General features: G+C 44.3%; 1 protein-coding gene across 6 annotated transcripts in view; it reads right to left on the bottom strand.

The window, feature by feature from the left end:
• The window catches only part of ZNF185 (zinc finger protein 185 with LIM domain), a 64,371-nt gene extending 49,446 nt beyond the window's left edge, over positions 1-14,925 (bottom strand). For 2 of the 6 annotated variants that reach the window (XM_053373866.1, XM_053373865.1), the window contains exon 1: positions 14,584-14,925. The gene's annotated coding sequence lies outside the window, so the exon portion shown is untranslated. The remainder of the gene's footprint in view (positions 1-14,583) is intronic. The other 4 variants (XM_053373863.1, XM_053373864.1, XM_053373867.1 and 1 more) reach the window with 2 other exon arrangements.
• Between the last annotated feature and the right edge of the window lie 7,655 nt (positions 14,926-22,580).

The raw sequence follows: 22,580 nt of genomic DNA, 5'->3' as shown, positions 1-22,580 counted from the left end.
TTAGAAACATAATTGATGTAATATAATATTTAGAAATAAGAAATAAAAAACAAGCAGCTTTAATGTTTTTAAATGCTGAGAAAGCATTTGACAATGACTTCTGGGACTTTATGTTTAAGGCTTTGGAAAAACCAAGAATAAAATATAAAATACTGATAGATATGAAAGAGAGAGGAGGTTTTTCCCTGTTGGATATGAGATTATATTATAAAGCATCTTCTCAGTGCTGTTTGAAGGATTGAAGAATACACATATTTTAGATTTGGAAGGTCATGATAATATTTTTGGTTGGCATACTTACTTGTGGTATGAAAAGGCGAAAGTACATAAAGGTTTTACAAACCATACAATCAGGAAAAAATTGTATAGAGTAAGGGATAAGTATAAAAACTTGTTGGAGACCAAAGCACCACTATGGCTTTCACCTTTGGAAGCCATAGCAGTAAAGAAGAAAAATATGATGGAAAATTGGGCAACTTATAGAAATTTATTAAGAGAAGAAGGTGGAAAATTTAAATTAAAAGAATTTAAGTATTTATCAGAGGTGTTAACAACATGGTTACAATATCATCATTTGAATGAAGTATTTAAAAAGGAGGTGGAGTTAGATTTCTGCAGTTCTGAAAGACAGGATAAAGGGAGGACTCTAAATGTGGGACTGCTATTGCCTCCCACTCTTGACTGCTACCACCAATACCTGATAGAGATTTGTTGCCTCTAACAGCTTTCTGACAGGCAGAAATTCCAGTTATTGGCATTTCTGAAGTGCCTCGCCCCACTTCAGCTGTCAGTAATTATTGTTGTTACCTATAATTAATTCCTAATGATTATTCAACAGATTCATCTACCTAAAGAGGATGGAGGCCCTGTGGCTGCTACAAGCCTGCACAGCCAGTTTCAGGAAGCTCCCCCAACATTGGAGCATCAGCAACACTCTAGAAATTGTCCTAAGGAGGTGCACTTGGATTTCTGCTTTGATTTCAGCTTCCTAGCCTCTGATGTGATAATTAAATTACATAATGCTTGGTTTCATGGAAGGTGCCTTTTTGGTTCTAATTGCGATTCTGCATACTGCATAGATCTATTTTCATATGCCTGTACTATGGAAGTGAAATGTAACAGCAATAATAACAACAGCCACCACCCATGTGCTCCAATGGTAAATCACTGACCCTGTTTTCTGGGTACAACAGGGTAGGGCTTTGGGGCAGAAGTCTAGGGCCCCACTGTACAAGAGCCCCCTCACAACACTTGAAAAATATGCTTTGCCACATTTTGAAGCTTTTTGAAATAATACACATCTGCCTTCTAAACAGGCAGGCTATAATGCAATTTGAAACAAGTGGAAGTCATACACATTACTGCCTGGAAGCCCATTAACTCTAGAGTCTAAAATTACCCATTTGGGAAAAGAGTTTGAGGCTACTGTAACAGTGTGAGGGAGGGTCTTTGTGGGAGTATGGGTGTACCCATGGGTGCCATGCTAGCAACCCCTACCTACGCTGAAGGTCCAAATAGTAAAAGGTAAAGAGTAAAGGACCCCGGATGGTTAAGTCCAGTCAAAGGCGACTAGGAGGTTGCGACGCTCGTCTCGCTTTCAGGCCAAGGGAGCCAGTGTTTGTCCACAGACAGCTTTCCGGGTCATGTGGCCAGCATGACTAAACTGCTTCTGGCGCAACAGAACACTGCAATGGAAACCAGAGTGCACAGAAATACCATTTACCTTCCTGCCTCAGTGGTGCCTATTTATCTACTTGAACTGGTGTGCTTTCGAACTGCTAGGTTAGCAGGAGCTAGGACAGAGCAACAGGAGCTCACCCTGTCGCAGGGATTCGAACCACCGACCTTCTGATCAGCAAGCCCAAAAAGCTCAGTGGTTTAGACCACAGCACCCCCCGCATCCCTTTTGGTCCAAATAGTAGTGTTGGGCTAGCCAGACAAATAGTCTGTTCTGGGATTTTAAAAACTTCAATTGCTCTTAACTGGGGGGGGGGGAGGGGCTTTCCTTGTTTGTGATTTCTCTCTGTGTGTGTCTCTGTCTCTCTGTCTCTGTGTGTGTGTGTGCGCGCGCGCGCGCGCGTGTGTGTGTGTAGTTCAGTAGTTAGGGCACATTCTTTGAACACTAGAGGTCTCAGGTTCAATCCCTGGCATCCTTCTTTTTTAAGGATCTGATAGCAGGTGATGTGAAAGACCTCCAAGTTGAGACTTTGGCGAGCTACTGCCACCGCTTACGAAGCTAGATGGACAGGCCATCTGTCCTGGGTGAAGGCAGCTTGCTCTGTTGTAAATTTAAGGATCATGGAGAAAATACAGTTTGCCTTTAAAGGTGATCCTGCCTAATTCACAACAATATGCAATCTGAAACATGGCCATCCTTCAAAATTCACACTTCTCTGAATATTGCAATGTAGCTCTCCAGCCAAGTAGTGTCTACAAAAATGTGTAGACTAAGGTAAAGTGTGCATTTAAAAATGCATATATTAGTAAAAATAGCATATCAAAATGCATTATATATCCAAAAATGTGTGTATTAGACAAAATTGCATAGAAAAACGTGTACATTAGGAGAAATTTTATGCTAAAATGCGGAGGAATTTTAATTAGTACCTTTTAAAATAAATTTTGAAAATTGATGTGGAAATTTGGAGAACTGAAATAAAAAAATGAAATAGAGATAAACTGAAACTGGCAGCTTTGTGCATCCCTAGTTGCGGTGTTTGGTGTGCAAATCTTTTCTTTTTACGCTGCCTTTTAAGGAAAAGCCCACACAAGTTGGCTCACCTACTGTAAAAACAACCGCAAGAAGCAAGCTCATATATCATTTAAATAGCTTTAAGGAGAAGCTGAAAACAATACAGAGACCAGCAAAACAACCATTAACAGAACCCCCCCCCCATAACAATTTAGTTAGGAAAGGCTGTGCAAGCATTGGATGTGTGTCTGGACACAGTCATGGGCTGGTGGGGTGCCAAACTGGGTCTTTGATCCAGGTGAAATAAAGCCTAGTTTTGCCCCTGGATTAGCAGTTCCCATGTCCAGAAAACAGGCCAGTTACCAGCTCCTGACAGTGTTGCATTTACTCTGTAGTCTAGGGAAATTCCAGCCTTGTTGATGGAGGCTCAGGTATACTCAATACATAAGGTAAAAGTAAAGGGACCCCTGACCTTTAGGTCCAGTCGTGGCCGACTCTGGGGTTGCGGCGCTCATCTCGCTTTATTGGCCGAGGGAGCCGGCATACAGCTTCCGGGTCATGTGGCCAGCATGACTAAGCTGCTTCTGGCGAACCAGAGCAGCGCACGGAAACACCATTTACCTTCCCGCCGGAGCAGTACCTATTTATCTACTTGCACTTTGATGTGCTTTCGAACTGCTAGGTTGGCAGGAGCAGGGACCGAACAATAGGAGCTCACTCTGTCGCGGGTATTCAAACCGCCGACCTTCTGATCGGCAAGTCCTAGGCTCTGTGGTTTAAACCACAGCGCCACCCGTGTTCCATTCAATACATAGGAATAACTTCAACCAGCTTTGGCTAGTAAAACAGCTGAAACATTCCTGGTGTTCTAGGGTTCAGTTCATGCATTAGTAACTTCGATGCTTTATTACTGTAATGCACCGAACATGGAGTTGCCTTAAGCTTGGTCCACAAGCTGCAGCTGGTGCAGAATGCAGAGAATGGAGAGACCTGTATCACTATTATGTAACATCCATGCAGAGGGATCTGCATTGGCTGCCAATAAGCTACCCTATGGATGAATGAATCTGTCAACTTCAGTTCCTCCCAGTTTTTCATTTTCCCAGTCTTAAATTCAATCCTCCACATTTCCACACCAGCGCATAATAATTTTAAAGTCATAACAAATTCATCAGCATTTTAGGGCAAATTCCTCCTGATTTTTGCAATACATTTTTTTTACACATTTTATTTTAATGCACACTATACTCTGCCATTTGCATTTTTGTACACATTACTTGGTTGGAGAGCTGCGTTGCAAAATTCAGCAAAGTGCAAATTTTGACAGACAGCTCCGTTCTGGTTCATGTACAGTTTCGGAAAGTGAGAATTAGGTAGGCTCACCTTTAAATGTAAATCCTTACTACTGGGCCAGGTTAAATTCTTTCAGCCTAAAAAGCCCTGAATAGCTTTGGAAAAGGGACGCAGGTGGCACTGTGGGTTAAACCACAGAGCCTAGGACTTGCCGATCAAAAGGTTAGCGGTTCGGATCCCCATGATGGGGTGAGCTCCTGTTGCTTGGTCCCTGCTCCTGCCAACCTAGCAGTTCAAAAGCACGTCAAAGTACAAGTAGATAAACAGGTACCGCTCCGGCGGGAAGGTAAACAGCATTTCCGTGCACTGCTCTGGCTCGCCAGAAGTGGCTTAGTCATGCTGGCCATATGACCCGGAAGCTGTACGCCGGCCCCCTCAGCCAGTAAAGCGAGATGAGCGCCGCAACCCCAGAGTCGGTCACGAATGGACCTAATGGTCAGGGGTCCCTTTACCTTTACCTTTGGGAAAGGTATACAAGTGCAATCACTGAGGTCACCAGGTCATACTCTTGTAATGACTCATGCCTCAGGGGTCCTGCTCCATGGGAACCCAAGCAGAGCTTTTCGTACAATGGCCCCAGTGTTTTGGAACTCCTTTCCTGTGGTTATCAGACAGGTACTGACCCTTTTGGGATCTTAGTGCCTATTGAATACATGTTTATTCTGCTAATGGAGCCACACACACATACCACTTGGGGTGGTGTCCTGTAACCATGGAGCCCCTACCAAGAAGGCCCTATCTTTTATGCTCACCAATCTGATTGATCTTACATGTAGGCTCGCAGACAGAGTGTCTGAAGCAGACCTCAGGACCTGGGCAACTTTGTATAGCTTAAGGAGTCCTTAAAATAATCTTTAAAGGTCAATACCACCAGCATTTTAAATAGGGATATTACAAGTATACAGAGGTGCCCCTTTCCATCTAGAATCCTTTTTATAATCAGTTGAAAGTTTTCAACACAGAACACAATAAAAGCCAAACAAATCTAAATAAAAATAAAATAGAGAGAAAAGATAGAGAAAAAGAAGAAGGGAAGGAAGGAAATAATAAAAAGCCCTCTATCAAGGCTGTATTCTTAACCTTTATTCCACACAAAGGAAGTTGAGCCCTCCCAGCTCTCACCTGGGAGCTTCCCCCCCCTCTTCCCCCACCTTCCTACCCTGGGAGTTCCTCCCTACCCAGTCCCTTCATCTTCCATCCATCACCTTCCTGTGTGTATCTTCATTAACACAAAGTAGGAAACATCAAAACAACATAAATACAGATAGAGTTAGCAGAAGAAAGCAAAAATTAGAAGTCACAGAAAATGAAAATAAAAGGAGAGATAAGAAAAAGGAATTAGAAGGGCATCAGATTCTCCACCTGCCAATTATATATATAAATATCATTCAAAGTATTCAAAATATACACTCCAGGATAACATCCAAGGGAGATTCTAGTGGGAAGACTAGCAGTTCTGGAAGCTTTGAAATTACTTTAAAGGTAAAGGGACCCCTGACCATTAGGTCCAGTTGCGGATGACTCTGGGGTTGCAGCGCTCATCTCGCTGGCATACAGCTTCCAGGTCATGTGGCCAGCATTATTAAGCCGCTTCTGGCGAACCTTCTGATCGGCAAGCCCTAGGCTCTGTGGTTTAACCCACAGTGCCACCCGCGTCCCTATGAAGTTACGTTAGGAAGCAGAAAAGAGAGCTTGGAAGACAATGATAATAATAATAATTTATTATTTGTACCCCGCCCATCTGGCTGGGCTTCCCCAGCCACTCCGGGCGGCTTCCAAAAAATATTAAAATCCTCTAATACATCAAACATTAAAAGCTTCCCTAAATAGGGCTGCCTTCAGATGTCTTCTAAAAGTCTGATAGTTGTTGTTCTCTTTGACATCTGGTGGGAGGGCGTTCCACAGGGAGGGCGCCACTACCGAGAAGGCCCTCTGCCTGGTTCCCTGTAACTTGGCTTCTCGCAGTGAGGGAACCGCCAGAAGGCCCTCAGCGCTGGATCTCAGTGTCCGGGCAGAACGATGGGGGTGGAGACGCTCCTTTAGGTATTCTGGGCCGAGGCCATTTAGGGCTTTAAAGGTCAGCACCAACACTTTGAATTGTGCTCGGAAACGTACTGGGAGCCAATGTAGGTTTTTTAAGACCGGTGTTATGTGGTCTCGGCGGCCGCTCCCAGTCACCAGTCTAGCTGCCGCGTTCTGGATTAGTTGTAGTTTCCGGGTCACCTTCAAAGGTAGCCCCACGTAGAGCGCATTGCAGTAGTCCAAGCGGGAGATAACCAGAGCATGCACCACTCTGGCAAGACAGTCCGCAGGCAGATAGGGTCTCAGCCTGCGTACCAGATGGAGCTGGTAAACAGCTGCCCTGGACACAGATTTAACCTGTGCCTCCATGGACAGCTGCGAGTCCAAAATGACTCCCAGGCTGCGCACCTGGTCCTTCAGGGGCACAGTTACCCCATTCAGGACTAGGGAATCCTCCACACCTGCCCGCCTCCTGTCCCCCAAGAACAGTACTTCTGTCTTGTCAGGATTCAACCTAAATCTGTTAGCCGCCATCCAACCTCCAACCGCCTCCAGGCACTCACACAGGACCTTCACCGCCTTCACTGGTTCTGATTTGAAAGAGAGGTAGAGCTGGGTATCATCCGCATACTGATGAACACCCAGCCCAACCCCCCTGATGATCTCTCCCAGCGGCTGCATATAGATGTTGAAAAGCATGGGGGAGAGGACAGAACAAGTGAGAGCCCAGGGGTCTGAACACTCATCCCCCACCACCACTTTCTGAACACGGCTCAGGAGAAAGGAGCGGAACCACTGTATGACAGTGCCCTCAGCTCCCAGCCCCTCAAGACGGTCCAGAAGGATGTTATGGTCGATGGTATCAAATGCCGCTGAGAGATCCAGCAGAACTAGGAAACAGCTCTCACCTTTGTCCCTAGCCCACAGGAGATCATCAACCAGTGCGACCAAGGCAGTTTCAGTCCCATGATGAGGCCTGAATCCTGACTGGAAGGGATCCAAATGGTCCGCTTCTTCCAGGCGTGCCTGGAGTTGTTCAGCAACCACTCGCTCAATCACCTTGCCCAAGAATGGAAGATTTGAGACTGGGCGATAGTTGGCCATATTGGCTGGGTCTAAAGATGTATTTTTAAGAAGCGGTTTAATAACCGCCTCTTTCAGCGGGTCTGGGAAGGCTCCCTCACGGAGGGAAGCATTCACCACTCCACGAAGCCCATCGCCCAGCCCTTCCCAGCTAGCTTTTATGAGCCAGGATGGGCAAGGATCAAGGAGACAGGTGGTTGGTTTCACTCGTCCAAGCAGCCTGTCCACATCCTCGGAGGTAACAGATTGGAACTGATCCCACGCAATTTGACTAGACAGGACTCTGGCACTCTCTCGCCTCGGCCCTGCTCCCACGGTGGCGTCTACCTCTTCCCGAATCTGAGCGACTTTATCTGCAAAAAACTTTGCAAAATCATTGCAGGAGATCAATAGGGAAAATCTCAATGAACTGGTCTTGGAATGTTACTCCATAGGAATAGTCACAGGTGGTCTGCAGGGGGGGCCCTTGAGGCCAACCTTTCTGGCCCTTAAAACTCTCCTAAGGCGACACCCCTCGCTGGCCTTGCTTCACATCCTGAGTGCATTTGCCTGGCTGGAATGTTCCTTGAACTCTGATCTTAACTTTCACTTGTCTGGTTGGAGAATATGGAGGGGCGTTTCTCAAAAGTAGCCTACTGTACAACAGTAAAATTTATGTGTGTTGCTTGGCCCAGGTTTGCCTGTGGTCCCACCCAACAATGGCCTGTGGCCCCCAGAAGGCTGCCCATAAAGGAATGCGGCCCTCACTCTGAACAAAGATCCTCACCCCTGGTCTGTAATATTGATGGGCTAGGGAGTAAGTCTGCCTCCCTTAAGTGGTATCCCAGATGGGTCTCATGCAAGTGTGTGAGTATTTGAGATGTTTGCCAGGCAGGTTACTTCCACAGGTCAGTCACCCCTGCTGTTGTTGTAGACTACATTCCAGAAAAGCAGGTAATATACAGTACAGGTCCAAACAAAACAAATGTGTCTAATAATCTCCTCATTAAAAGCCATCTGGGCCAATGGTAGTCGTGTCTTCGTATATGACAGAACGGCAAGCGTGGGTTATGCACACATCAGTGGCTTGAACCACAGTAAGGTCAACACACACAAATCCCTTGCATTGTGGTTCATATTCTTACACTGCTGTGCAGATCAGAGAGGCAGCAGGGATGTCTTCATCTAATGTGCATTATCTGAATTGTTTTTCTATGCACAACAGCTGCCTGAAACTTATGCACCATGGCTTCTGTTCTCAAATCAGACGGAAGATGGTTTGAAGGAAAGCTACAGGATACTTATGAATGTGGCTATTGTCATGTGTACTCCGCTTCAATCACCAGTGGTGGGCGTGCGCTGGAGCTAGTGTAAGCAGCAATGTGCATGCAGCCTTGCCCTGACAGTTGATGGGTTTGGGCCATAAGGAAAGTGGAATAATAATAAGCCAACTGATTAATAAATCAAAGTTTTCTGGTAGCAAAACAAATGATTCATACCCTACAATTTTATGCACATATCTGATCAAATCAATAAGGCATAAACTCTGTTCAGCATTAGCAGGAACAGCAATTAGAAGAGGAGTGCTACCCACGCTAGACTCAGCCTTCCATCCCAATTACAGAAATAGAAGAAGCGTTGGGAGGTGTGTGTGTGTCTGTGTCACTGGAAAAGAGCTTGCATAGAGCAATGGAGATTAGGTCCAGTCCCCAGCATCTCCAGGGGAAGTCTCATGCCTGAAATCCTGGAGTTCTGCTGCCAATCAGTTTTTGTTTTTGTTTTGTAATAAACAGAGCAGAAGGCAGCTTATTACATTCACTTCAGAGAAGTCACTGCTCAATGAAAAGCAATCCCTCCCCCCCCCCATGCACAACTAGACGAGGGCCCATTAACTCAGTGGTTGAGCATCTGCTTTGCATTAAGGCAGCCAAGTGTCCTGCTGCGCAGATGATAGTCCTTGGTTTGAAAGCATCCTCTAACTAAGGGCTCTGCAGTCCAAGAGCTGCAAGAAGGAAAACCTGCAGAGGCCTTGTAGTTGCCCATCCATAGTTGGTAGCCAAAGAGCAGACTAAGAAGGCACACAAAGGCCACAAGGAAAGTGCCACAGCTCAAGGGGAGAGCACATGCTTTGCCTACAGAAGGTCCTAAATTTAATCTCTGGCATCTCCAGGTAGGACTGCTAGAGACCAGCATTTGAAACCAAAGAGAGTACAGACAATACTGAGTGAGATGGACCAATGATCTGGCTCCATATATGACCACTTCCTATGTTCTAGGCTAATATCTTTGAATACCAGTTACCAGAGAGTTCTTGCAGGTTTCCCACAGGCCTCTGGTTGGCCACTGCAGGAACAAGTTGCTGCAATAGATGGACCACTGGCCTGATCCAGCAGGACTTTCCTTATGTTCTCAGAAGTTCATATAGTCACATTCATGTCTCCCACTATGATGAGATGCATTTTAGTTCTACTCATATTAAAGAAGTTACTGTATTTCTAAATCTGTATCCATATGTATACATTAGGACATTTTGGAGGGGAGTGTTGCAAATCAGTATTATCCTCTTTTGTGGCATTGTGTAACTTTGCATGCTGGAGGAGCCCCATGTGCCATCCTTGGCATCTCCAGAAAAGGATGTCCCATGGCTGAGAAAGTCACACACACCCTACAGACAGTGTCAAAAGAGGTACCAGAGTTCCCAGAGCCAGAGTTACTATAAGACTGTTTCATATAATAAGTCTTAATATAAGACTGTTTCATAATATAAGACTGTTTCATACAAGCCCATGAGAGAGTGGGTTGCAGCAAATGGGGAAAATTATAGCTGAGTGGTGGAATATATCACACAACTTTGCATGCAGAAGGTTCAGTCCCCAGGGATGAAAAGCATCTCAGCAGAGAACTGGGAAAGACTTCCCTCTGCCTGAGCCTCTACAGAATCAACAGCATTCAGAGCATGTCTGATATTGATCTACATAAGAGGTTGAGAACCTGTGGATCTCCAGATGTTGGACTCCAGTTCCCACCACCATCCCTGGCCATTATCTATGCTAACTGGGGCTGATGAGCCCTTGGACTAAAATGGAGCATTGGGTATGATGAAGCATAAAGCAGCATCACAGATCTGAAAGTTTTATTTGCCAGAGCTGCTCCAGCTCCTGCCATACACTTATCAATTCATTAATTTTGATAAGGTAACCCACTTCTTTAACCTGCATATATTGTACAGATTAACTATCTTTGCATATTTCTGTTTCTTGTGCATGAGATTATTCTCCACCTACAATTAGGAGAAAGAGCTAAGGAGGGTGGCACAAGGCACCGAGAGTCTACTTGCAAATGACTGGAAATCATATTCTGCTCCTCCCTGACCCTGATTTCAGAAATGCCAAGGTACACACACTCACACACTTCCAAGATTGCCCTACATTTGGACACATGACACAATGCCCTCATTGAAGCTAAGCATGTCTGGACTTGGTTGGTGTGTGGAGGAGAAGCTACTTGGGCACCTCTATGTTTACTGCCTCTATGTTTACTTATATGTTTACTCTGTGTTTAAAGGTAAAGGTACCCCTGACCGTTAGGTCCAGTCGCGGACGACTCTGGGGTTGCGGTGCTCATCTCGCTCTATAGGCCGAAGGAGCTGGCGTTTGTCCACAGACAGCTTCCGGGTCATGTGGCCAGCATGACTAAGCCGCTTCTGGTGAAGCAGAGCTGTGCACGGAAACGCCGTTTACCTTCCCGCCAGAGCGGTACCTATTTATCTACTTGCACTTGACGTGCTTTTGAGCTGCTAGGTGGGCAGGAGCTGGGACCGAACAATGGGAGCTCACCCCGTCACACGGATTCAAACCGCAGACCTTCTTATTGGCAAGCCTGATGCTCTGTGGTTCAGACCACAGCTATGTTTACTATGATGGAAGAAAGGTGGTGAGATAATAGATAGAGATGATAGATAGATAGATGATAGATAGATAGATAGATATAGATAGATAGATAGATGATAGAGGAAGCTGATGGATTCTTAATTATATTGAATTTGGTATTCAGTACCAAATGAGGCAGTCAGACAGAGAACATAGAGAGCCCTGGCTTGGGGACACCATCTATATAAGCAAGTTTTACTTTAGGGAGCACAAATGATAGTGGAGTAGATCAGGGCTAGGGAATCTGTGGCTTTTTAATTTTTGGAGCGAGAAAAGTGGGGGTTTTCTGATGGAATGCAGAGGGTGCTATAAAAGAAGCCACTTCCTCACTCCTTGGTGCAACTATGGGTTTGTCTACATTTGATTATTATTTAGCTATTAGCCCACTTTTTCCCATGCGAAGTAGACTGGAGTAGTCCACACCTGTGTGCATTTGAATTTGTATATAAGGAGCCACTTCAGTCATTCCTGTTTATATGAGCAGGCATTCCCTTTTGTGTTTGTTCCCAACATTCTTATTTGTTGATTTCATGATGTCAATTAAGCATCAACAGGGCATGTGTGCCGATAGTTGTGCATATTTTTTTTTAAAACAATTCCTGCATGAGAAGTGTCCAAAGCACACAGATATGCAATTGTAATATTGCTTGTGCATGCAATTTTTCCAGTTTCATGCATATCATGCATATGCCTAGTACCCTCGTACCTACGGGACTGCCTCTCCCGGTATGCATCACGGAGGACCTTAAGGTCCGTAAATAGCAACATCCTAGAGGGTCCGGGCCCTAAGGAAGTTAGATTAGCCTCAGCCAGAGCCAGGGCCTTTTCAACTCTGGCTCCGGCCTGGTGGAACGCTCTGCCTCATGAGACCAGGGCCCTGCAGGATCTGATTTCTTTCCGCAGGGCCTGTAAGACAGAGTTGTTCAATCTGGCCTTTGGCTTAGAATCAGTTTGATTCCCTCCCCCTCTTTCTTTTTCCTTTCTCCTCCTGTGAAGAGGCTGCATCCTAATGTTTTAATGTTATATCTTAATCTTTTAAATTGTATTTTAATCAGCTTGTTTTTATTATTAGTTGTTAGCCGCCCTGAGCCCGGTCTTGGCTGGGGAGGGCAGGGTATAAATAAATTATTATTATTATTATTATTATTATTATTATTATTATTATTATTATTATTATCTGAGGGATCGAAAGGGGGTGGAGATTCCTTGAGTACAGCTGGTAAGGAAATGGAATTATTGAGGAAGTAGTGGGAATGGAAAAGGCAGTAGCAGAAAGTGGACATTTATTGCTCACCAACCCAAAAGCATTGAAACAAATAATCTGTGAACCAAGTAGGATACAAAAGGAAAACACTGAGATTGGTATTGTTGGAAGGTAATGCGGATGCTGCAAATTAAATTGGGAACACAAACAGCTGCAAACGCAAGGTAATCGTGGATGTGGACAAGGCCTGTTATGATGCTATCACAACAGCATCTGTGCTGTTTGCCATTATGACAGTTAGAGGCCTGGGTGTGAGGACGGGAAGATAACAGGATTTGTGATCAGGTGGAAAATTGAGGCTGAGGGAGGGACTCTTCAGCACTGCCCATTCTATCATCTCCTCCCTTACTCAGACATTTCCTTCTTTCTTATTGTGACAGATTCTCAACAAAAATTAGATGGAAGAACCACCACCAGGAAGGCAGATGCACTTCTTAAACTGCAGCCCACTGGTGCCTGTTCACCTGATTTCTACAACATTGTAAGTTATGAATTGTATTATTAGAATTGTGCATTGTAAGCTGCCATAGAAAGATATTTACCTTGAAAAGCAACTTAAAAGATGTTTAAATACACAAGTGAAAACTCCGAGCTGGAGAACCAGGCTTGTCACCATATTTTTTTTCTGGCAAGGATTTAACGGTGGCACAGCAGACAGAAATCCCACAGAGGAAGTTCCTCATCACCTCACCCACATACTGAGAAGGCAGTATTGCATAATGGGAGTTGCAGACGCAAATCGCTACTCCGCCATAAAGCTCACTGAATTACCATGGAGTAGTCACACTGTGTTTCTCCAACCACACAGGAATGTTGTGAACATAGAATAGGTTTGAGAGAACCACGTACGCTACCCTAAGCACCTTGCAGCAGGGTTAAAAAATATCACAGATAAATGTTGAGTGAACTTCACCAGTTGAATTTCTGCCTGCTTTGCATCTCTTAAAAGGCACTGGAGGCCTGCAAAGAAATAATGAAAAATGAATGTTGGACATTACCAATTGAGGGATGTCTCTAAAAAGCAGAAAACACCTGACATCTACATTATTGCAGATCTCTTAAAATCGGCATTCTCTTCATGGGGTTACTGATGATAATGTCCAGTGTCTATTTGGGAGCGCCCCCACCCAAATATATTCATAGAGCATCTGCCAAGGTGCCTTGGAGCCATAGGCGCCAACTCCCTGGGGCCCTGGGTGCCCTAGCACCCACAAAATTTCCTATGAGGGGCTGGGCACCCACAAATTCTGGCGCCAGGGTCATGCAAGCTGCATGGCGCTCACAGCCCTGGGCACCCACAGTTGGGGGCCAAGCAGACACTCCTACTTCCAGCTCCATAATTCTATCTTTTTTTGACCCTGTTGTGTGCTTCCAGCAAGGTGGAGGGCAGAGGACCACTCAGCAAAATGATGCCAAATCCTTCTCCCACTTCCCCAGTTAAGCAACCTTTTGTACCAATGATGCTAACAGCTGTATGACAGACAGACGTTCACAGTACTGTATATATAACACAGCAAGTCTTGTAATTAAGAGAAAGTGCTGCAGTGTTTTTGGCTCAAATGCCACCTCCTCTCCAGGACTTGCCTACCTTACAGGGCTGTTGTAAAGATTAGTAGAAATAGCAGTGAGCACCAAGGAAGAGATTTGCATAAGAAATAAGAACCACAGCAACATTTCACATCATTGCATCTGCATACTGGAGGAAAATATAAAGCTAACATTTCAGGAAATCTGCTGGGGTGGTGGAAGGGGAGGAAGTGGTGATTGTTAACACAAAGCAATGGACTATGCTAGCAGCTGCCAAGCTGGATCTATAGATAGCATAGTGTGGCATAGTGGTTAGAGCAGGGGTCAGCAACCTTTTTCAGCTGTGGGCTGGCACATTGTTTCTCCCCAAAGAATCCTGGCAACTATGGTTTACCCTTCTCATGGCTACAATTCACCGGACCCTTAACAAACTACAGTTCCCTGGGTTCTTTGAAGGAAAATGATGTGCTTTAAATATGTAGTATGCCAGCCCAAATAACTGTTCAAAGCCAGGCCAGCTCACAGAATCGTAAATTTGGAAGGGACCACGAGGGTCATTGAGCCCAACAGGTGGCGCGTTGGGGAAGTCGCTTTCCACAAGCTGTTGATCTGTGGTGGCAAACTGTCCTCCCACCTCAGAGAAAGGATAATCAAGGGAAGGGAGGGAAAGAGCAGAGGAAGAAGGGCAAGAGAGGAAACCCTCTCATCTTTGAAACCAAAAAGGTGGTACTTACTCGTAACCTCAGCGGCAGTGGGTCCCTTCTCCAAAGGTGTCCTCGAGCATTTAACAGGACTCCTGCCCTCACAGCTGTGGCTGGAGCAGTGCTCTCCCTGCTAGTCCTTATGCGCTCAGCTGCGGAGGTGTGGGCAAGCCAGAATGCGTCCCAGACAGCTAAGGCTGCCCTTGCCAAAAAAAGAGGCCCAACCTTGTTATGGGAGGGAGATGACAATGTGGGTGTGTTTTTTTTTTGCCCTTCAGGGGATCAAACAGGTTTCTCTTTCCACAGCAGAAAGTCTCCCCCTCCTTCTCTCTCTCTCTCTCTCTCTCTCTCTCCCCCCTGCACTTCAGCAAAGAGGTGCCTCTCCCTAGTACATTCCTTACATTCTCTGCCCTCTGTCGCTAGAGACACCCAAGGCTGACAAGGAGAATTGGAAACCAAGTCACGGGTAGCAGGTTTTTTTTTGCTTTTGCCAAATTCTGTATGGGGAGTAAGGCTTGGCGCTCAAGGAGGGTTCACAAACAGCCATCTTGAGAATCAATTCCCCCTTCCTGTTTTGTACAATTATTCAGCTGCTGTTAACAAAGGCCTACAAACCTAAAGTGCCCATCAAGGGACGGACACATAGCTCTCACGAGAATCTCCATACCAAAAAGTTAATAAAACCTTCATAGACAGGGCTATTGAGAAATTAGCTGTCTTATTTTGCTATTTTTTTGCTGCATTTGAATACTTCTGGGAACTTATTTCTGTAGGAACTTGGGAACATAGGAAGCTACCTCCTGCTGAGTTCGGACCATTTGGTACATCTAGCCCATTATTGTCTACACAGACTGGCAACAACTCTCCAGGGTTTCAGGCAGGATCTCTCTCCTCCCGTAAAGATACAGGAGATTGAACTTAAGACCTTCTGCCAGCAAAGTAGATGCTCTGCCACTGAGCTATGAAAGACATATGAAAGACATATGAACATAGAAAGCTGTCTTATACCAACTCAGACCATTAGCCCATTTAGCTCAATATTGTCCACACTGACTGGTAGCAGCTCCTCAGGATTTCAGGCAGGGTTCTCTCTCAGTCCTACCTAGAGATGCCAGGATTAGAACTTGGAACCTTCTGCATGCAAAACAGGTGCTTAACCACTGAGCTACAGATTTTAATGCAAACCTAATTCGCACTTCCCGGACCAATATGCAAACTGAAACATGGCTAGCCTTTGAAATTTGCACTTCTACAAATTTTGTGATGCTGTTCTCCAAACCAAAATGTGCACACAAGAAAAGAAAAGAAAAGAAAAGAAAAGAAAAGCATTTATTAGGATAAAGTGCGCACACAAAGTGTAAGTATGGATTTTTATGTTGGATTTTAAAAGTCCACAAAGAGGTGCGAAAAAAATGTGGTTTTCCAAAGAATGTAAAAATGGGAAACTAAGGAAAACATTAACAGCTGATTCTTAATGTTCATTTTGTCTCCCTGCTTCATTTTTCTGTTCACAAGGAAGATCCAGAAAGTTGATTTAAAATGTGCAATTGCTGCCATTTTTAAATGGTTTTCCATGTACCTGCATTTTTAAAAATATATACCTGCAGCTGTTTTGTTCCTATCTATGTAATTATTTTATACATGTTTTAATTGTATTTTAAATTTTTTTGAGATCATTGGAAACAGTTCATAAATCAAGTAACAACTACAGCAACAGCTGCACCAACTGCTACTACTAAAAGTGTTGCTGGTCCCATGCTCAAACACTCTTCCAGCAATGATTGGGCAGTCATCCTCACTTTTAATTTTCAGGCGTATCTCGAAGACTTTTTATGCCAATAGATCCTTCTGTACTGCTTTTCAAGGTTTTTATATTTAGGTTGCTATACCCTGCCCTGATGTTTTGTGAGAGGGCGGGATATAAACACTTTCATAAATAAAGCATGATGTCATTAAAGGTTTGAGAAAGCTTGAAGCTCACGTATAACAAGAAAAACCAAAGCAACCTCTTGACTCCCCCCTCCACAAATCCAAGTGCCAGTTTATGGCATGCCAAGTAAAGCCTAGTTCATTAGACATGCATAGAAGCCTACTAGAGACAATCCACTTTTCATTTGGCTGCCTTCCTGGAACTGGACAAAGCAGGTGAGCTGTCCATCATCTGGCCATTGGCAATGACATGGGTACTGGGCCCCATGTGACCTAAGGAGCCAAAAGTTTTGTAGACATGATTTGCAAAATGTAGAGATCCATATCCTTTCCTGATTTGTGCAGTTTGCTCTGCATGTTCAAGTGTGTGTGTTCGGGGGGGGGGGAGTTCATTCTTGTGTTTTGATTTGCTAACACTTGTGCTTTGGTTATAAATCTTCAAGCTCTCTAAATGAGACTGATGAGCACAATTATGATTATTTGACCTCTCAGTGAACCACTATGGTGGCAAATTTCAGAGGCTAAGTATAACATCAGGCAAAAGCCTAATCTCTTTCCAACAGCTCTATATTTAAGAGCCTCAGAACTTAATTGGATTCCCCGCTGTTTTCAGTAACCGTCAATCTCCCACCAGGCAGAAGGGAAGAGGCTGCTTTCCTTCTCCCTCCTCTTTCCCCAAACAGGGTGAACGATGCTGAAAGTCAAGAAGAAGGGTGTGGAAGTCAAACCACCCATTTGATGAAAGGAAATCAAACAGGTTTTTCACGAGTCTTGCTGCACAGAGCTTCTATCCTCCTTAAGTGTGAGTGGCAGGTAGCAGGCAGCCCTCTTCCTAAGGCTGACAATCAATCCAAAATGCATTCAATTTTAGCAAAATCAAGAAGAGTCTCGTGGAACCTTAAAGACTAACATGTATTTTGGCATACACGTTTGTCAGCTACAGTTCCATGCATCAAATGCACAAAGCATTATCCTAGTATAGGGGTGATTTTAAACAGTGAAGTCAGAAGGAAGTGAGATACAAAAAAGGACAGGTGACGAGAATTACACTATTATCAACAGTGGCACTTCACAAAAATGTTAATAATACAGACAACCTGGCATCATTAAGCCAAATAATGCTTGTAAGTGTGATAAACAATCCTTTGTCTGGGTTGATGTTACAGTCTTCATCTGAAATCGCTTTGGTTCCAGAGTGGCCACTTGTAAGAAGAGTTAGTCTCCTGGGAAGTTAAAATGCCCCCCACAGACATGACACTGACACATGTTCACGCTCACGCTCTCTCTCACACACACACAGGTGCAATTTCTGATGTCAAATTTGTGTCTATTTACTCTTTACTGTAGAGATGCTTGTGGGAAACTGGAGCGGCTTTCACCATTCCTACAAAGCCTTGGGGTTGTGTGTCACTTTGTACATCGTAACTGAATTCCACCTGCCATTCCATTGCACAGCCAACTAATTTGGAGATAGCATTCTGGAGCTTCTAACGCCACCATGAAATATCCAGAAATGGGACACAACAGAATGGTTTCTTTTTGACACAAATGCAGTTGTTCTAGAACAAGCTTCTTGACTCCAGCAGCTACAAAGGTTGGTTCAACAAATGTCCTGCAAGCTACAAAGCCATTAAAATGACCCAGGTCCATTTCACTATCTTGAATCTTCAACTTTCATCTGCCTTCTAACACCGTTGTGCAATAATCTCTTTGACAGCTTTAGCATGTGCCTTGTTAGGATTGTGCAAATGGTTAGGATTGTGCAAATAGTTTAAATGTCTCATTTGGATTGTATATTAAACTTGTTACTGCTTGAAAAGTTGCATGCTTTTAATTCTGCAAATAGTCTTCAGCAGTATTGTAAGCGGTTATTTTGATGTTGTTATGGCCAATGGGCAAAGCAAAGCAAAACCAACATATCCATCGATCCAAAGAAAGCACAGGAAATGTCTGCTATTTATTAGCATTGCCCCAGATTTCACAAAAGTACTGGCCCAACACCTAAGATTTGTGTTTTCATGATCCAATTTATTCCTGTGACTGCTATTCATTTTAATGGTTTTTAATACTGAGTTTTGAATTGTTGCAACCCACCCTGGAACCTGCTGGTAATAATAGCAGTGATGCTCATAAATCGGAAAGGTCCGTCAACCACAGGACGTCGTCAACAAAATGGCACCATGTGTTCATCCGCCCCATTTAAATTGGATTTTTTTCCAATCGGCAAAAATGCAGAAGGAGGGGGGGAATCAAACATAAAATTGCATGTCACCTATTTGTGGATGTGCTGAAGTGCATTGTGTGGACAAACACTATTTTTAAACGTTTTGTGTGGGTTTGCCATCTATTACTCTATCCCCTACTACTTCCATTGGTGAGTTGTAGATCTATTAATGGTTTTTCTTCTTATACTAGACGGAATCATTTTTATGCTGCTTCCCACTCCCTTGATACCATATATTGTTTTTAAATGTACTTTTAAGCTGCCCAGAGAACATAAGAGCCCTGCTGAATCAGGCCAATGACCCAATTATCTTGCTCTCAGTGTCCAACCAGATTAAAAAAATGACTTCTGGACGGTTAAGTCCAGTCAAAGGTGACTATGGGCTTGCAGTGTTCATCACTCTTTCAGGCCAAGGGAGCTGGCATTTGTCCACAGACAGCTTTCTGGATCATGTGGCCAGCATGACTAAACCACTTCTGGCGCAATAGGACACCCTGACAAGTGCCAGAGCACACGGAAACGGCATTTACCTTCCCACCACAGTGGTACCTATTTATCTAATAATAATATAATAATAATATTTTTTTTATTTATACCCCACCCTCCCCAGCCAGAGCCAGGCTCAGGGCGGCTAACACCAATAAAATTACAATAAAAAATATGGCGGGGGGAGGGGGCGACAAACAAAAAACCCCCCCAAAAATCAGTTTATTAAAATACAGGTTAAAATACAATTTAAAATGCAGCCTCATTTTAATAGTAGCCCATAAATAAAACCATAAGGGTAGGGAAACATAAGGGTCAGACTGAGTCCAAACCAAAGGCCAGGCGGAACAGCTCTGTCTTGCAGGCCCTGTGGAAAGATGTCAAGTCCCGCAGGGCCCTAGTCTCTTGTGACAGAGCGTTCAGCCAAGTCAGGACCAGTACTGAAAAGGCCCTGGCCCTACTTGAGACCAATCTAACCACCTTGCGACTTGGGACCTCCAAAGTGTTGTCATTTGTGGACCTTAAGGTCCTCCGCAGGGCATACCAGGAGAGGCGGTCCCATAGGTACGAGGGTCCTAGGCCTTGTAGGGCTTTAAAGGTCAAAACCAGCACCTTAAACCTGTACTCCACCAGGAGCCAATGCAGCTGGTAAAGCACTGGATGAATGTGATCCTGCGGCAAGGACCCAGTAAGGAGCCTAGCCGCGGCATTCTGCACCCGATGGAGTTTCTGGGTCAGCTCCAAGGGCAGCCCTGCATGGAGCGAGTTACAATCAAGCCTGGAGGTGACTGTCTCATGGATCACTGTGGCCAGATCAGGGCGAGAAAGGTAAGGGACCAACTGCTTGATACGACGGAGATGGAAAAATGCCATCTACTTGCACTGGCGTACTTTCAAACTGCTAGGTTGGCAGGAGCTGGGACCGAGCAACGGGAGCTCACCCTGTCGCGGGGATTCAAACCACCATCCTTCTGATTGGCAAGCCCAAGAGGCTCAGTGGTCTAGACCACAGTGCCATCCACATCCCTCTAACCAGATTACCTTTGTGAAGCTCACAAGCAGGACATGAACTCAACAGCACTGTCCCCACCTGTGATTCCCAGTAACACTGAAGGTAACATAGCTATCACAATACCCATTCCACACTAGTAAGAAAGTGATATTTTAGTGTGGTAGCACCTACACTGTGGAACTCCTTGCCTATTGATATCAGGCAGGTGCCTTCATTGCACTCTTTTGATGCTGCTAAAACTTTTTTCTTTCTTTTTTAAAGGCAAGCCTACCCAGATATTTGGAATGATGATGTGTTTTTAGTTTATTGCTGGTTTTAATTGTTCTGAACATTTTAATTGTTTTTACCAATACTTTGTTGCTTTATTCTTTTTGTAAACAGTTGAGGTATTTGTTTTTGTTTTCTAACAATCAAGAGGTATATAGATTTTATGAAATAAACAAATAAATAAAACAATGGGTATTGGGTGGCAACACAAACACACTGAAACAAGCAACTGCTGTGCTGATCTAGGACTCAACAGGTCAAGGCGTGGAGGATGCAGCAATTATGTTGGTTTTGTGCCAATTTCCACCTGCAGAGAAAGATACAACACATTCTTCCACAACAAAGGCCAAGCCCCATCTCTGCCCTTTCTGCACCCAGGTGTGGCCACATCAGAGCTTTGCTGTAACTCTGACTCATGGGGAAAGACTGAATGGAATTCCTTAAATATAAAGTCCTGCAATCCCCCTTCTCTCATTCTTCAGTATCACCCAAGCACAAAACCTCAAGGTTTACTGTGATTAGCTACTTTGCCCTTTGAGAGTACTTGGGGACAAGTGTTCACAGGAACTGCAACCTCCACATTATCTTTTTTTCCTTATGCATTGACACCATCCACACACTCATTTGTTTTTGGCAATCCAGATGCTTCTTCCATTCCTTTACCCAGGAAAGCACCTTAAAAAACAATAACTGCTGATGCGTTGCAACAATTTTAGGCACTCCCACTGCAGTGTTAGCACAACCACTTCCAAATGTGACACACCATCATTGATCTCTGAGATCTGCATTACAAGAATGCTTATTCTGTCCCACCCCCCCCCCCATAGGCATAACTGGTGCTTTTCTTGCTTCTGGGCTCTCCACACACCTCACAACTATACCTATGACACGGCAGAAGCTTCCTGGTGGCATGAATCCTTCACAGGCAAAGGCTGGCAAACTCCTAAGCAGAGCAGGTATCGCCCATAACTTCGATGAAACACAAGGCTAAATTGTTGTTATAGGGCTAAATAAGGTTGGCAAATATTTTGTCTTCTGTGTTGTTAGACCCCAGAGAACTGGATCAGTGTACAAAGGGGACTTCTTATGCTCCTTTCTGGCTTCCCTAATGGGAAGTTACTCCCTTCTGTAGTTCCTTGCTCGGGCGTGCTATAATTAAGGATGAGCAGATCTATCAGTTTCAGATTCTTTTCATTTCTCATTTTTCCAACCTGAAGTTCAATTCTCCACATTAGTTTGAATTCTTTTTTAAGTCCTCATGCAAATTCAACACTGTTTTAGTGCAAGTTTCTCCAAATAGGTATTGTATACACAAGTTTGCCTAATATACACTTTTTTCCCCCAAAACCATTTCCCCTAATAGAATGCTTTTTAAAATGTTATTTTCACCAGTTTATGTGGTTTTGTACACGTTACTTGGCCTGGGAAACTATATGGTGAACTTTGAAAGGATTGCTGTGTTTCAGTTCACGTACTGCTTTGGAGAATGTGGTAGGTTTGTCTTTTAAATGCAAACTGAATTCAAATTCCCCCCCTCCCTTCTCTGAACCTAAACACTCAAATTCTTTTTTTAAAAAACTGTTTATTTACAGTCCCTACAAAACTTTAACAAAATGCAGTCCCCTAGATTATTCAGGAGAAGCAACGTGCTTTGAAATGTATGCTGCAGCAAGTGTGACTTCAGGGTACGAACCTGGTTAAAAAGAAAGGAGTGCTTCAGATACACTTATGGCTACAAGAGGGCACTCTGGATACAAGAGCTTATTCTGGCTTAAAGCCAAAAGGCTTTGGGTGAAATAGATTGAGGCTGCTCTAATAAGGAAACGTATCTTATCACTGATGCTTCGGTACCAAGCCAGGTTCACCATTCCCTGCAATAGGAATGGGTAACATGGAGGAAACTCTTGAGAGTCCCATGGACTGCAAGAAGATTAAACCGATCCATTCTGAAGAAAATCAGCCCTGAGTGTTCACTGGAAGGACAGATCCTGAAGCTGAGGCTCCAATACTTTGACCACCTCATGAGAAGAGAAGACTCCCTGGAAAAGACCCTGATGTTGGGAAAGATGGAGGGCACAAGGAGAAGGGGACGACAGAGGATGAGATGGTTGG

The sequence above is a fragment of the Podarcis raffonei genome, chromosome Z (genome assembly GCF_027172205.1).
Source record: "Podarcis raffonei isolate rPodRaf1 chromosome Z, rPodRaf1.pri, whole genome shotgun sequence".
Taxonomy (NCBI): Eukaryota; Metazoa; Chordata; class Lepidosauria; order Squamata; family Lacertidae; genus Podarcis; species Podarcis raffonei.
The sequence above is the reverse complement of the archived record's forward strand: the minus strand, read 5'-3'. Positions and strand labels throughout refer to the sequence as shown.